At 35.6% G+C, this 16,144-nt stretch overlaps 1 long non-coding RNA gene across 1 annotated transcript; it reads right to left on the bottom strand.

Moving 5' to 3' along the window:
• Positions 1 to 7,655: 7,655 nt before the first annotated feature.
• On the bottom strand, positions 7,656 to 8,549 carry LOC107916176 (uncharacterized). The gene is made up of 3 exons (XR_001689413.2): positions 8,400 to 8,549; positions 8,223 to 8,288; positions 7,656 to 8,094 (listed from the first exon to the last, which is right to left on the bottom strand). It is a non-coding gene; the product is annotated as an uncharacterized lncRNA (long non-coding RNA).
• Positions 8,550 to 16,144: the final 7,595 nt, after the last annotated feature.

Raw genomic sequence — 16,144 nt, 5'->3', positions numbered from 1 at the left:
CATATATACAATCGCACATTATGTATAATTTTGAGATTGACCCCTTTCTTCTAAGCTATTATTTACTATCACTTGAATGAAAATGAAGAAGTTATTATTATTATTAGATGATTCAAACCAAACTGCGAAGGTACATTCACAAAATTTAACTACATTTGCTCCAAAGTTGAAAAAGTGATTTCAGAGATTTCTTTGTTTTTTTGTTTATTATTTAGATGCAATTAAGTTTAATTTAAATTTAAGATTTGTTTGTTTCATAATTAAGTTCCATTTATATTTTCTTTTCTTCCTGTAAAAAGCCTATGCCATCAACTTTTATTCAAGTGCAAGGCAGCTAGATGACTTATTCAAACTGTGATGTTCATCATTAAATAGGACCTATTTGGAAAAAGAAAATAGATGAGGGTTCAATTGGTTCAAATAAAATAGTAGTAGCTTATCTGACATTTTTGTATTCGATAGACGTACGGCTTATTTTATCATTATATTTTTCTTCTAATTGAAGGTTATACTTCACACTAATATTTTTATATAAATTGAAAACAAATTGATTAGAAAAGCTGTGTTTAATGGGTTGAGTCGCACTTGATAGTAACTGTCATTAAAATAGTGATATTATTTGTCATATTTGAGCTGACAATTTAATGAAGCAAAATATTTATACTAATATTATGGTCTATTTATGAAAATCAATCCGTGACTATTGGACATTGGATTAGATTCGAGTGAATCAATTGAACCCTAGTTATGAGGAGATCTGATCGAGATTGTACTATTGATTTCTAGAGATCATATCTTCGAGAAATTATGCTTTGAATGTTTATATTATAATAGTTATTTTTGAGGAGTTGCTTTGTATTTACTTAGATTTTAGGTTAACAAGTTGAAATTGATATAGGCTTGAAAGCTTGTTGTTGCGCGGAAGCGTGTGAAAGAGTAAAATTATTGTACTGAAAAATCACACTAAGTTCAATTCCCAGGAAAGAGAGGTGGATCACGAGGATCGCTTACATACCAGATCTTTCCTAGCCAGAATATCCCTTTATCGTAATTTAATAGCACAATAAATCACTACAATGACACTTGCAAAATATGCAGAACAAAAATAAAGAACACTAGAATTTTAACGAGGTTCAGCAAATTTTGCCTACGTCCTCGGGCACTACCAAATATATTTCACTCCAAAAATACAAGTGAAAGTTTACAAATAGGGAGAGAGAACAATTGCCTTAAGTAGAGAATGGCAAGTGTGGGATGAAGAAAGTAAGAAATGGTTAGGCCTATTTATAGTTGAGGTTCAAGGATCAACTTGCAATGTCCCTATACAATTAGGGACCAAAATTGCAATTATCCCATGCCAACTTTTAACCCAACTTGCCAACCAATTTTACTTTCTACTTTCGGTGCCCACCCTTTTTGACTTTTCAAACAATGGGTGGGTTCCAATAATCTCCACCTTGAAGATTTGATTAGGATAATCTTATCTTCACACAATTCTTTCTGCCTTTGACAACAATACTTGATAGTGCCTTCTTCAACTGTTAAACTTGCAGGATATTAATCAAGTTCAAACAATGTTCGAACTTGGTTGCTGTTACCACCTTGGTCATCATATCTGCGGGATTATTTGCAGTCTTGATCTTCTGAAGACAAATTTTCCCCTCTTCAATAATTTCCCGCACAAAATGGAATCGTACGTCGATATGTTTTGTACGTGCATGATAGACTTGATTCTTTGCTAAATGAATAGCACTTTGACTATCACAATACACGTTAATATGCTCCTGAACCAACCCCAAGGTTTTAGCCATACCTTGTAACCAAATAGCCTCCTTTACAGCCTCTGTTACAGCCATGTACTCGGCTTCTGTGGTTGACAATGCAACTGTAGACTGTAGTGTAGACTTCCAACTTATTGGTCCTCCAGCAAGTGTAAACACATAACCGGTGGTTGATCTTCGCTTGTCCAAATCACCGGCATAGTCAGAATCAACGTGCCCAATAACACCTTTACCAAGTGTATTATCCTACTTGAACAGTAATCCAACATCCACGGTCTTCTGAATATACCGTAGAATCCATTTCACAGCTTGCCAATGTCCTTTTCCAGGATTATGCATATACCTGCTCACTATACTAACTGCCTGTGAAATGTCGGGTCTTGTACACACCATTGCATACATCAAGCTACCCACTGCATTAGAATACGAAACTTGCAACATGTATTCTCGTTCCGTATTCGTCGAAGGAGATAGTTGTGCAGAAAGCTTGAAATGAGAAGCCAACGGGGTACTTACAGGTTTGGTCTGCTCGTTCATGCCAAACTGCTGTAGTACTTTCTTCAAATACTGCTTCTGAGACAAGCTAACTCTGCCATGAGCTCTATCTCTACATATTTCCATGCCAAGAATCTTCTTAGCTTCACCTAGATCTTTCATCTCAAACTCGAGATTGAGTTGAGTCTTCAATCTCTCAATCTCAACTTTGCTCTTAGATGCTATCAGCATATCATCAACATATAAGAGCAAGTATATGAAAGTTCCTTCTTGTAGCTTCTGAAAATATACGCAATGATCAAATTTACTTCTTGTGTATCTTTGCCCTTTCATGAACTGATCAAATCGCTTGTACCACTGCCTCGGAGATTGTTTCAATCCATAAAGTGACTTTGTCAGTTTGCAAACCCAATTTTCTTTATCAGCAACATTGAATCCATCAGGCTGAGTCATATAGATTTCCTCTTCCAAATCACCGTGTAAAAATGCTGTCTTCACATCAAGCTGAACTAGTTCAAGATCGTATTGCGCAACCAAGGCTAGCAAAATTCGAATAGACGTATGCTTCACAACTGGAGAAAACACTTCATTGTAGTCTATTCCTTCTTTCTGAGCGTAACCCTTTGCTACCAATCTAGCCTTGTATCGAATTTCATTTTTACCAGGAAATCCTTCCTTCTTTGCATATACCCATTTGCATCCAATTGCCTTCTTTCCCTTGGGCAGTCTCACCAACTCCCAAGTCCTATTTTTATGAAGAGACTGCATTTCTTCATTCATAGCTTGCTTCCACTTTACACCATCAGAGTTACTTATTGCTTCTGTGTAAGTGGAAGGAACATCATCATCTGCAATTGGAAGTGCATAGGCCACCATATCATCAAAGCGAGCAGGCTTACGAATCTCTCTTCTTGGCCTCCTATATGCAATTGAATCTTGTTGCTGTAGAAGTTCTTGGGTCGAAACTTCTTCATCATTTGTTCTTTCAATATTAGCTGGATCATCATTAACCTTTTCAAACTCCACCTGCTGCAAAGTACTACTGGTTTTGTCATCCTTTTGTGAATCCTCGTTCTTCATCATGGTTGATTCATCAAAAGTTACATCTCTACTGAAAACAATCTTCCTTGTATCAGGACACCAGAGACGATATCCTTTTACACCACCAATTATACCCATGAATAATGCTTTCTTTGCTCTTGGGTCTAACTTAGATTCTTTTACATGATAATATGCAGTGGAACCAAAAACATGTAAAGAATCATAATCAGTAGCAGGTTTACCAGTCCACATCTCCATAGGAGTTTTTCCATTTATTGCAGCTCATGGCAATCGGTTAATTAGATGGCACGCATATGTAACTGCCTCAGCCCAAAATTCCTTGCCCAATCCAGCATTGGACAACATACATCGAACTTTCTCCAGTATAGTCCGATTCATGCGTTCTGCCACCCCATTCTGCTGTGGTGTATCTCGAACAGTGAAGTGTCGCACAATGCCCTCATCTTGACATACTTGTAGAAATGGATCATTTTTGTACTCAGTACCATTATCTGATCGAAGTCGTTTGACCTTTCGACCTGTCTGAGTCTCCACCATCTTCTTCCACTTCAGAAATGCATCCAAAACTTCATTTTTTCTTTTCATTAGATACACCCATACTTTTCTTGAATAATCATCAAGAAAAGTGACAAAATAGTGCGTACCTCCCAAAGAAGCCACTTTGGTAGGTCCCCACACATCACTGTGAACATAGTCCAGAATTCCTTTCGTATTGTAAATTGCTGAACCAAATTTTACCCTCGTCTGCTTGCCCAGAACACAATGTTCACAGAATTCCAATTTGCAAGAATTTGCACCTTTCAACAAGCCTTGCTTCGCCAAAGTCTGCAAAGCTTTTTCACCAGCATGTCCCAATCGCCTATGCCATAACCTGGTAGCCTCTGAATCTGCATCTTTCGCAGAAGCTGTTGATGTTGATCCAATAACTGTACTTCCATTTAAATAGTACAAGTTATTTCTTCTAGTGCCTTTCATCACCGTCAATACCCCAGCTACTACCTTTAGTAATCCATCTCTCAAAGTGATTGTGAGCCCTTTAGATTCTAGGGCCCCTAATGAGATGAGATTTTTCTTCAAGCTGGGTACATAGCGAACATCTGTCAAAACTTGGATTGAGCCGTCATGGTTCTTCAATTTGATTGTACCTACACCCATTGTCTTACAGGCACTATCATTGCCCATAAAAACAACTCCACCTTCTAGTTCTTCAAGACTAGAAAACCAGTCCTTATTAGGACACATATGGTAAGTACATCCCGAATCCAATATCCACTCATCCGTTTGACATGCCATTGCCATGCCAACCAAGCTAAAGTCTGACTCCTCATCATGCTCCGCTACACATGCATTAGAAATAGACTTGCCCTTTTGTAACTTAGGACAATTCTTTTTCCAATGCCCTTTCTCACGACAAAAGGCACATTCATCTTTGGCGGGTCTCCCTTTGGACTTACCCCTTCTACCAGGTTTGCTGCTGTGTGAACGACCTCTTACTGTTAAGACTTCTGCAGTTGTATCTCTGTGATCTCTTTTATCTTTCTTTCGAGTCTCAGATCTATACAACGCACTACAGACTGCATCAAATGTGATTGAATCTTTCCCATGAAGCAATGTGGTGGTAAGATGATCATATTCATCAGGAAGGGAATTCAACAACAATAATGCCTTGTCTTCATCTTCAAATTTCTCATCCAAATTTAGCAAGTCTGCTAAAATTTTATTGAATGAGTTCACATGGTCATTCATCGACATACCGGGTGCATACGTGAACCGAAAAAGTTTCTTTTTCATATAAAGCCTATTTTCAAGACTTTTCGTTAGAAACTTTTCTTCCAATGTATCCCACAGCTTCTTCGCTGATGTCTCCCTCATGACGGAGTACTTCTGCTCTTTGGCCAAACATAGGCGGATTGTACCACACGCCTGTCTATTGATCTTGGCCCACTCCTTGTCATCCATCTTGTCAGGTTTTTCTTCAAGGGCTATATCCAGCTCTTGCTGACATAAGACATCCAGGATCTCACACTGCCACATACCAAAATTATTGGTACCGTCAAATTTCTCTACTTCAAATTTTGCATTTGTCACAGTAGTCCTTGCTGATGACGATGCTGCTGCCATTTTCTCCTCAATCCTAACTACTGTATACGTGAACAGTACCGTATACATGAATAGTACCGTATACGTAAATAGTACCGTATACGTGAATAGTGCCGTATACGTGAATAGTACCTTAAACGGTCGTATTCCCCAAGTACGAACCTGGCTCTGGTACCAATTGTTGCGCGGAAGCGTGTGAAAGAGTAAAATTATTGTACTGAAAAATCACACTAAGTTCAATTCCCAGGAAAGAGAGGTGGATCACGAAGATCGCTTACATACCAGATCTTTCCTAGCCAGAATATCCCTTTATCGTAATTTAATAGCACAATAAATCACTACAATGACACTTGCAAAATATGCAGAACAAAAATAAAGAACACTAGAATTTTAACGAGGTTCAGCAAATTTTGCCTACGTCCTCGGGCACTACCAAATATATTTCACTCCAAAAATACAAGTGAAAGTTTACAAATAGGGAGAGAGAACAATTGCCTTAAGTAGAGAATGGCAAGTGTGGGATGAAGAAAGTAAGAAATGGTTAGGCTTATTTATAGTTGAGGTTCAAGGATCAACTTGCAATGTCCCTATACAATTAGGGACCAAAATTGCAATTATCCCATGCCAACTTTTAACCCAACTTGCCAACCAATTTTACTTTCTACTTTCGGTGCCCACCCTTTTTGACTTTTCAAACAATGGGTAGGTTCCAATACTTGTCTAGGTTAGGTATGAAAGCATATTGAGAACACTTGAATCTATTTATTGAGGAACTGTTTGGTGAGAGAGTGCAAACTGAATTGTAAACATTGAGTGTTTACTAGGTAATATCTTAGGGGAGAATTTGGAGATGAGTGTTATATTCTTTAGGTACCAAGGTGAGATCTCTATGCTTACGAGTAATAGAATATAATTCACTTATTGTATTGTGGATTAAATATAGTGAAATTACTCACTAAGTTAAATTTCGCTCACATAGGGAAGTCAAACTGCATAAACAACCATTGACATTCTTAATGTTTTTTGTCTACACAATTTTTGTAATGTCATAATGATTATTGCAATCAAGCACTGCCATTAATTATTTTGCTATTCAATTAACAATAATTACAGGTAACATTACAAACGATAGATAAAATTGTTTAAAATAATATAAATTGAAAGCAAATGATAAATTAAAATTTTCAAAATAAGAATTAATTTACGAGAACATAGCTTTAACTAGTTGATGAAACATGAAATTAAATGGAGTTGAAATTTTCTCTTAGCTGCCTACAAGAAATACAATGGAATTAAGGAATATTATATTAAGACGTTAATACCAACTACAATTAAATTAAGCTGCAAGTTTGCCTGTGATATAACCATATATATAATATAATTTTATTTATTTATTATTTAATGATAATGTTCTCACCAAATTGGTTCATAGTAGTTGATAGGAAGCTAAAAACGTGGAAACATGAGCTCCCACGAGGAGAGATGTCTCAATGTGTGGTGCTTTATCACCCACTATCTTATCTTCTCTTAGATTCATTTATCTTTTTATATTATTCAGATTTGTTTTTACTATCCATATTTAGATTCGTAAATGTTTCTTTTAATAATGTTGTCTCTAAAATTTAAATTTAATTTTTTTTCTTTGAAAGTATCATATGTGTTACCATTACATCCAACCACTTATTAGTATTTAGAAAAATTAAAGTTTTAAAATTTTATAAATAAAATAAAAGATTCACAAATATACTATAAAAATATATTAAAATATTTAAAAAAACATAATTCAATTTTTTAAAATTATTTTATAAAATAAAAATATATAAATAACCAATTTAGCATATACTCACCCCAATCTAAATCATAATCATGGGCCACTATCCACTAGACATGTGCTTTCCTTGCAAGATCATATCCTTTTGTACCTTTGTGTGGTTTCGGAAATACATACACTTCTTTTTCTTTTCTTTTTCCAATACGACAAAACCTATACTTCTAGAGGTAGATCAACTTTATGCGGATATTAATTAGAAGAGATAATAAATGCATAACGATACATATCAACTTTGATTTTATATTATTGTTAGAAGAAATTTTAATTTTAATTAATTATTTTTTATTTTTATATCATTTTTAATATAATTTTTTATGTTATTTAGTATATATAAAATGCTATATTTATTCAATATAAAAATAATAAAATTTAAAGTATGTACAATTATATCAAAATTAAATTTTAAAATATAAAATTGTATCGTCATATTTACAATAAGTTTCAAATATTTTTAAGTATAGCACCCCACATTTTGTAACACTCCGAACTCGAGCTAGAAGTTATAGTCGAATCTGACCCGTGTGGCCCACACGGCTTGGCCCACAAGGCTTGTGGCTCAAGTCAGTGTCTAGCACATCTGACACATGACCGTGTGACTCAATTCAGAGGGTTACACGATTTAACACGTGGCCTGGCATACGACCATGTGACTCGAGTTAGTGACATACACGGGCTATGCACACATATGACCTACCACACGACCTGGCACACGGCTGTGTGGTGTCGACAGCCTCAATTTCGGCTTTTGCCATTGTTGATTTTTCGGGTTTTCGTTACACACCTAGTACGATTTTGACGTAGAAGCAACAATAACGATTCCGAAACCTAAAAATGACATTCAAATGACCAATTAGACTATTTAACCGAACCAATTCGCTAAAACTAGCAACCAAAATCGAATTTACGTTAAAAAACTTTCGACACAAAAACCCCAAATCAAAACTTAAGCTTACCTTCAAGAAACCGCAACACACTAACTCAATTCGCTGGAGGATCGTCGAAGGTACGCCATTCCTCACCTAATGGGAAAGCCAATAATCAAAACCCCTTAACACTTAACTCAAAAAAGGGTATCTTATGAAACCAAAAACGAACCCAACACATTAACTACCAAAAACAAAATCACTTACTCGCTAGGAGTGCTTGTCAACTAAGCAGAGAAAAGGAGTCGACAAACAGATACACAAGTAAATCACAAAGCCAAAAGAAAAGAGAATATCAATTTGAGACCAAGGAAAGCAAAAAGATGAGAAACAAATAGGGGAAAATGTTAGAGTTTTGGGGAACAAATAAAAATATAATTTAATTAAAAATAAAGCTAACTTACAAAAACATCACAAAAATATTTCTTTATCGCTTTCATAGAGACTTGAACACAAGACCAAAAGGATAAGCTAAAGTCTTACCATTTAACCTGTCGAAACCTTTTTTTTTTGAAAAAATGAGTCGACTTTAATTTTGAAAACGAAAACAAACACGGGAGTCACCACCAATCCTTTTTAATAAGGTGTGATCGGGTCACCTCGAAAAGTGGTTATTTTTATAAATGATTTGATTTATTAAAACAAATCAAAGGTCCGGCCGTCGGCCATCGCGCCAGACCACCATGGCAGTCGCTGATAGCTAGTGACGTCGCCGCCATCCGCGGTGGCTGAAAAATCGAAAAAGCCTTTTTTTGGGGGTTTTAACTACACGACCCTAAAAACGTCATTTTTCATCGAAAACGATGAACCTCGGCCTCACGACGACGTAAAGCGCAGAGAAACAGTAAGTTTCGATCCTTTTTTATTTTTCTATATTTCCTTTTAGAAAAGAAAAGAGAAAAAGAAATATCAAAACAAAACAAGCGAAAGCAAAAAAAAATAGCTACCTTTGAAATCTTTTTTTGTGTTTGAATTTTTTCTTTTTTTTCTGTATTGATTTCTCTGTAAAAAAAAATCCTTTTACATCACTGTTTTTCGGCTTTTTATAGCCGAATATTAAAAACTATATATATTTTTTCTTTGTTGTTGTGTTGTTATTTGCTTGCAGGTACAGAGGTCGTATGGTAGTGATGTGGAGGAGACGTGGCGGCACGCGTGGGAAGGGTGCAACGGCCGCTGCTGCTGAAAGGGGCTAGGGTTTTTTTGCTTTGTGAGTTGGGTTTAGTTGGGCTAGGGTTTTTTATTTCTATAATTTTGACAATTGATTGATTATGTATTCAGTAATGTGTACTAATGAAATTGCTTTGGTCATTTGTGAGATAATAATTTTTGAAATGTGTTGTTAAATGGCATGAATTAAAGCATATAGAAATGGTATAAATTAATGGAGAATTAAGTTGATGTTCACATATAGAGTTATTCAATTTGGTTATGCATATGAAAATGAAATATGATTGACGTTCATTATAGGAGTGCAAAGACTAAAATGTTTAGCCAATAGGTTCGGATAATAGATTTATAAAGTATTTGTAAAGAGATATGTTTAGTATGGATGTTGGGAAATGGCTCTGTTGGTGTATGCATATGCGTATAAGCTTGTAATAAGAAGATAAACATGATTTGGTCTTATATATTGAAGTATATTAAATCAATTGGCATATTTGTTAATGCCGCATATGAGATTGGGCATAAGCTTTGTGATATGATTTGTTTGGTCTATTAAGTGCATGTTTATTATTAAGAAATAAAATGATTAAAATTTATTATGTATTTAAATACCATTTTAATGATAAGTACTCGATTCGTATATTTATTTAGAAGTAAAATTTGTATGGCTTTGATGCAAGATTATTAAGGTGTAAATCTGATTATATGCATCAGATATTATATTTGTTTTACGATTAATTATGTATGTTTAACATGTAATTAGTCTTTTGTGTTATTAATTCGAATATAACAGGTGTGCAAATGTAATTGTTTAAAAGTTGTGTCTTGTTCGGTAATACCTCGTAACCTCAATCTGGCGACGGATACGGGTTATGGGTGTTGACACCATTTTTTGATAAAAACGGAGTCAACTTAGGTTTTGAAAAATGAAATCGAATGTGGGAGTCACCACCAATCCTTTTTGATAAGGTGTGATCGGGCCACCTTGAAAAGTGGTTGTTTTTAATAAACAATTTAATTTTATTAAAACAACGATTTTAATCCACAAAATTCAGAAAACGAGTTCGGGAGTCGGTTACGTACGAGGAAGGATTAGCACCCTCGTAACGCCCAAAAATTGGTACCTAGTTGATTAGCTAATGTCTTGATGTCGAAAATTGAGAACTTTGAAGAATTTTAAAAATACGATCCTTATATTAAAATGTTGAAAACTTTTGGGAAAATGAGCATATTTCACTTTAATCGAGAAAGAGAATCATATCCAGTAAGTTATGACACAATGTCTCGAATTCTCGATATGCGAATGAATGCTGAAAATTTGCTTATTTAAAAGATATTTAGCTATCTTGGATTTTAAAAGAAAGGGATCAGGCCCAGTAAGTTAGGACTTGATCTTTTCTTAATTTCCGAGATCGTTTAAAGCTTAGGTTTGAATAAAGACTCGCGTATTTAGATTCATCGTGAAAATCGAAACCCAGTAAGTTAGGGTACGACCCTCTCGAGTTTCCAAACGCAAAACATTGCCTTACTTTAAAATTTTAATAGGATATTTGGCTATTTGGTCGAACGAAAAAATCGAAACACAGCACATTAGGGCACGTTTTCTCGATTTTCCAAACGAAAAATATTGTCCTATTTAGAAAAAAAATTTTAGAAAAAATCATCATCTCGAGAAAACAACGTGTCATATCCAATGCGTTAGGACACAACGTATTGTATTCCCGATAATGAGCTTTTTATTTATTTTTTTGGTTAAAGAGTATTCTCGATTATTTAGATTCAACGAAGAAAATTGGAACTCAATACGTTAGGGCTCAATCCTTTCAAAGATCCCAAATACCGAATATTACCCTTATTTTCGAAATCTTCCTTTTTTACAAATCTGAGTAAAAATGGGTGTAATGGAATAACAATGATGATGATGCAAGTAAAATGATAATACAAGCAATAGCATGAGCAAAAAAATAATGAAAAAAGATAAAAAAAAATCAATCATGTATACACAATATCAAGTAAATAAACAAATAAAACCGAAGTATTTAAAGAATATAATAATGATAATAATGGACACGTGAATAAATAAATAAATGAATATCAAGTAAAACAATAATAATAACAAAGAAAATAGATAAAAATTATAAAATATAAAAATATGTATATGTACATATAAGAGAAAAATATATATGTATGTGAATTATAATAAAATAAAAAAATAAAAAAAAATATATAAATATACATATTTTAATATGTAAAATATATATATAAGTATGTATATACATATTCGGGAGAAAAAAATGTGTATATAGATATATATGTATAGATATGTAAAAAAATATGAGTATTTATGTATATATTAAATAAGTTATAAAATATATATACGTGTATATATATAAGCAATTATATAATAATAATAAGAATAAATTGAAAATAAACAAAATATCATGGGAGAAATCGGAAATAAAATAAGGCAAATGATTGAATTGTGACACGCGCGAAACATGGAGGGATCGAAAGGAAATTTTCCCTTTCCCTCAAAACGACGTAGTTCTACCGTGGACTAAACTGAAATCGAAAATAAACTAAAGGGGCAAATATAAAAATATAAAAAAACTGATTGCGAAAACAGTAAAAAGCGGAGGGGCTAAAAGCGTAATTTACCCCATCGCATAAAAACACGCGGATCTTCTAGAGCAGGCGAGTTGGCCTTAAAACGACGTTGTTTTGGCGTTTTAAAAGAGTGAGCAAAACGGCGCCGTTTTGCTCCTCTATTTAAATAAAAATTTTCAAAAATACTTCATTTCATCTCTTCTTCAAAAAATAATTTCTCAAAAACACTCTCAACTCTCTCCCTTTTCCTCAACACTGCCCAGAGACTGGCCAACGCCGCCGCCGTGTCGCCGCCGCACCAGCCACCGTACACGGTGGTCGAAAAAATCAAAAAGGTTTATTTTTTTATATCTGTTGTATATATGTATAGTTTTAAAGAAACAAAGTAAAGATAAAAATAAATAAAAAAGGGTTTCGAAAAAAGAAACCTTTTGCCCGATTTGCCTTATTCTTTTTTTCTACTTTGTTGCAAAGTCTTTTGAATCTGTTCTTTTTTATTTCTCTCCGAAAAAAGAAAAGAAAAGGGGAACCCCTTTTACAGTGATTTGAACGGCTTTATATAGCCTTTTTACACATTTTTTAATTCTATGAACTGTCACTTTTCTCTAATTTTGCATGTGCAAGTGGCGGTGGGTGGGTCGGTGGAAGAGGAGTTGGTGCGGTGCAGTAGTGATGGAGGGGATGGGACGTGCAACGCTAGGTAGTCAGAAAATAGACCTAGGTGCGGCGCACCTAAGGTTTTTTTGTTGTCTTCTGTTCAATTTTTTGGGGGGTTATTTGGGCCATTGTATCTTTAGGCTTTGTGGGTTTAATGGGTTAGGTCTGGGCTAGGTTTGGTTTTGGGCTCCAAGCATAAATTAGGTTGTACAGCTGCCCCTCTTTGCTCGTTGTCGTGTAGCGAGAACAGAGCAAAGACTAAGAAAGACCAATTTTGCCCGGTCTCACTGATTCTTGACTTCTTTGGGCTTTTCTTTTCTTCAAGTAACCTCATTCCAGTCCATTGTATCTTGTTGCTTCGATCCACTCTTCTGCACTTCAAGTAGATATGACTTGTAACTGCAATCTTCTTCGCAACAACTTCAAGGGGAAGAGATTTGTGGTTTTAGCCTGCTCCACTGCAACTTCAGATAGATATGACTTGTAACTTCAATCTCCTTCGTAACAACTTTAGGGGGAAAAGATTTGTGGTTTTAGTCTGCTCCACTGCAACTTCAGGGAGATTAGACTTGTTATGGAAAATTTAATCCGACCTACTGCAACTTCAGAGGTATAGGATTCATCTTCAATATTCTCCATTGCAACTTCAGGGACGAGATTTGTGGTTTAAATTTACTTCCCTACTACCTTGGGAAGATAAGATTCACCATCTTTTATCTGCTCCAATACTGCTTAAGGAGACAAGATCTGCAATCTTCAACTTACTCCACTGCTGCTCAGGGAGATATAACTAATGACTTAAATCTGCTTCTCCACTATCTTGAGAAGATAAGATTCACCATCTTCGATCTGCTCCACTACTGCTTAGGGAGACAGAATTGCAATCTTCAACCTACTCCACTACTGCTTAGGGAGATAGGACTAATGGCTTAAATCTGCTTCTCTACTATCTTGAGAAGATAAGATTCACTATCTTCGATCTGCTCCACTACTACTTAGGGAGACAAAATCTGCAATTTTCAACCTACTCCACTACTGCTTAGGGAGATAGGACTAATGGCTTAAATCTACTTCTCCATTATCTTGGGAAGATAAGATTCACCATCTTCGATCTGCTCCACTACTGCTTAGGGAGATAGAATTTGCAATCTTCAACCTACTCCACTGTCAGTACAAGAAGGCAAGGCCGGTGTTTTCGATCCAATTCACTGTCGGTATAGGAAGGCAAGATCTGCTATCTTCAGTCTGCTCTGCCGTCTGTAAAGGAATGTAAGGATGGTGTCTTTGATCTGTTTCGCCGTCAGTATAAGAAAGCAAGATCTACTATCTTTAGTCTGCTCCGTTGTTAGTACAAAAAGGCAAAACTGGTGTCTTTGATCTGCTTCGCTGTCAGTATAGGAAAACAAGATCTACTATCTTCAGTCTGCTTCGCTGTCAGTACAGGAAGGCAAGACTGGTGTCTTCGATCTGTTTCTCTGTCAGTATAGGAAGGCAAGATCTGCTATCTTCAGTCTACTCCGCTGTCGGTACAGGAAGGCAAGGCTGGTGTCTTCGATCTGCTTCGCCGTCAGTACAAGAAGGCAAGATCTTCTATCTTCAGCCTGCTCCGCTGTCAGTACAGGAATGCAAGACTGGTGTCTTCGATCTGCTTCGCTGTCAGTATAGGAAGGCAAGATCTGTTATCTTCAGTCTGCTTCGCTGTCAGTACAGGAAGGCAAGGCTGGTGTCTTCGATCTGCTTCTCTGTTAGTACATGAAGGCAAGATCTGCTATCTTCAGTCTGCTCTGCTGTCAGTATAGGAAGGCAAGGCTAGTGTCTTCAATCTGCTTCGCCATCAGTACAGGAAGGCAAGATCTGCTATCTTCAGTCTGCTCCGCTGTCAGTACAGGAAGGCAAGGCTAGTGTCTTCGATCTGCTTCACTGTCAGTACAGGAAGGCAATATCTGCTATCTTCAGTCTGCTCCGCTGTCAATACACGAAGGCAAGGCTGATGTCTTCATTCTGCTTTGCCGTCAGTACAGGAAGGCAAGATCTGTTGTTTTTAGTCTACTCCACTGTAATTTTAGGGAGATAAAACTTGATATAATGACTTTAATCCATCCCACTACAACTTCAGGGGTATGGGTAACTTCATTGATCTGTTCTCTAGGGAATATTACCTGCAAAATCCATTTTATGGACCTATTTATGCCTAGTGTTTAGGATGTCATGATTAGAATGAATCAAATAATCCTAACTAGATGTGTATGTATGATATTTGTAGAATGTCATGAGAATAATCCCTTTTTAATGCTTAGGTTATCATTACTCAAAGTTTATTAAGGTTTTATCACTGACGTGCTACAACGCCTTCTTACTCGGCTAGCGTATCCAAAGAAACACTTAATCTAATTGCCCCCACTGTGAATGTTAAAGTTCAATCCACTGGGACGCAAAATTTGTACCATCATTCTCCCACTGTAACCCAAGGGTAGAAAAATATGGCTTTTCTCAATTCTCTCCTATCACAATTCAAGGATACAGAATGTGAAGCTTTTTGGTCTTTTACCCCATTCTCAGGGTGTCATACCAAATGCTCATGCACCAATGAAGAATTTTTTTCTATCAGGAAACCTCTTTTTATTGCTTGGTGAACATCGCTTATTTGTTCATTGAAGCTCTAACATCTTGTCATTTTATTCAATCAATGTTTTGACGACAAAATCCAAAAGGATGGTCTTAATTTAGACTTTTCCTTCTTAGATATTTCAACCTTTAAACATGGTGAGTTCTAAACAATTGTCCTGTTTCTAGTTCCTATATTATTTAGAAACTCTTAGAGTAATATGCAAAACTTCCCTTGTGAAAGTATTATTAGTCCATTAATCATTATTCCAATGCAACATGCTTGCAATAGATCATAACGATGGATAAAAAAAAGAATTGATTTGGGAGCATAGCTTGAAATAAATTATCAAGGATAGCAAGAATAAAAAAATATTGATTGGGAACACGTATCTTGAAAAAGAATGGAGTATTCTAAGAACAAAACATTCAATATGAATAGTATGAAGACTAGATGCCACAGATATCACAGCTTGAACTTCTTTGTACAAACTCTTTGAAAGACTATTCTGAGTTTGACATGTGTTTAGGAGATCTACAAGGCTTTGTCGATGCCCCAAGATGTCGCTTACCCTTTCCTGTTGATTCAGGTATAACAAGATCACCACATGCCCCAATTCGATCAAAATTTGAGCTACTTTGATCACCTCATGCCCCATTTTGTTCCAACATTTGAGCTGCCCTTTTCGGGTTTTCAACTCAAATCCCCTTTGGTCTCAATGCGCCCTTTGCGAGTTTTCACCTTGGCCTCTCATTTTCTTTTACTTTTTCTTTTTCTTTTCCTTTTCTTTTTCTTTTATTCTTCTTCTTTCTTTTTTCTTCTATTTCCTTCTTTTTCTTTTTTCTCTCTTTTTTTCTTAACATTTTTTATTGAATTTGAACTTATAGGATTAGGCATGTCCTCGTTATCCTTTCCG

This window comes from Gossypium hirsutum, chromosome D10 (genome assembly GCF_007990345.1).
Source record: "Gossypium hirsutum isolate 1008001.06 chromosome D10, Gossypium_hirsutum_v2.1, whole genome shotgun sequence".
In the NCBI taxonomy this organism is placed as follows: Eukaryota; Viridiplantae; Streptophyta; class Magnoliopsida; order Malvales; family Malvaceae; genus Gossypium; species Gossypium hirsutum.
Note: the sequence above shows the minus strand (reverse complement) of the source record. Positions and strands in the feature narration are given on the sequence as shown.